Genomic DNA, 1,446 nt, shown 5'->3' on the forward strand with positions numbered 1-1,446 from the left:
GGGACCTTGCCGTATCTCACAGCACCATCAGTATCTCGCCGTGCTCGCCGCATCACACGGCAGCCCGGCATCTCGTCTTCTTGGCGCACAACCAAAGCTGCACTGGCCTACATCACCCTTTTACCATCTAAACTACATGCACATAATAAAACTAAATATGCGGATACATGAATCAAGATTAAACCTAACATGCCATGCGTCCTCTTTCCTGTCCTGCAGGCTCTCTTCCTCCTCCTCCTCCTCCAGTCTTTCACGATCCCAGTCAGTCTCCCCTTTGGCAGCATGGAGTTTTCACCCGGCAGGCTGCACCATGTCATTCCCCGTCTGTGAGATAAGCTTGCGTAAGTGCTTCGCAGCATCGAATCAGCAGTAGTATTTCACGTTCTTAGGTTCAATGGTGTGGCTTGGTTTACGTATGTGTACTGCTTTGACAATGATGACTACAACCAATTGGCCGTATGATCAGCTGCCTGCTCTGTTACAATGAGAAAAAGGCATGAGAGGAGTCCATGCAATTGAAGAAAACATCAAATAGGAAATTTGGGAAAAGCATATATGGAAGTTATTTCCATATCTACTCTTCTGCGCTCCCCTTTTCTCAAAGAAAAAAAAACTTTTTTCACTCCGTCTGTGAAATGTCCGTGGGCCATGATGTGGTGTGTTTGTACAACAACGAACAATTTGGCTTTGCTGCATGTCTTGATTAAATTAGCTATTTTTCTATTGAATTAACAATGTTTTAGATGATATGTAGATTAGTTATTTTTCTGGTCTGTTTGTACAACAACGAACACATGCATGTCAGATTTTGATCCATTACTAATGCTCTATGTTTTCAAGGATTTGAATTTGCGAGTATTCGTGATGCCTTCCAAAGGTTCAGTGATTAGCACAATATCACAAGCCTAGGTGTTGCTTCATTTCAATATGTCCATCAGGGGGCGTGTCACGGGACAATGGCACAACAATCAAGGTTTCTTACGGCAGGTGTGCAACATTATCAAAGGACTTAGGTTTGTTCATAAATGTAACGAAATCAGATCCTTTCCCATATGAAAACTGCGGTGTGTTGTTCTACAGTCTGCCCATTTCCCCAAGTGCATGATCTACATGATTCAGATGTGTGCATGACGATACCTTAGTCAACATATTTTAAGCTTCTTCAGGCTTTAATATAGTTGTTTGTCCAAAAACGTCTTCACGAAATATATAAGTGGCCTTGCATCTTACGATAAATAAAAATAGTCTTTCAAATATATTAGCTTCGGTAAAATTGGAATTTCCATTCGGACTAGAAAAAATCTTACATAGATTATTACTTGCACCCTTGGTCTGATGTGTGATCATATATTTTTAAGCTATGGCCTTTTGTTGTCCAATCATTGGCTCCAATTTTCCCAAACAATCATGGACTCACCAGTACGTGCCTCATAATTACTTTTTCCA

Source organism: Triticum dicoccoides, chromosome 7A (genome assembly GCF_002162155.2).
Source record: "Triticum dicoccoides isolate Atlit2015 ecotype Zavitan chromosome 7A, WEW_v2.0, whole genome shotgun sequence".
In the NCBI taxonomy this organism is placed as follows: Eukaryota; Viridiplantae; Streptophyta; class Magnoliopsida; order Poales; family Poaceae; genus Triticum; species Triticum dicoccoides.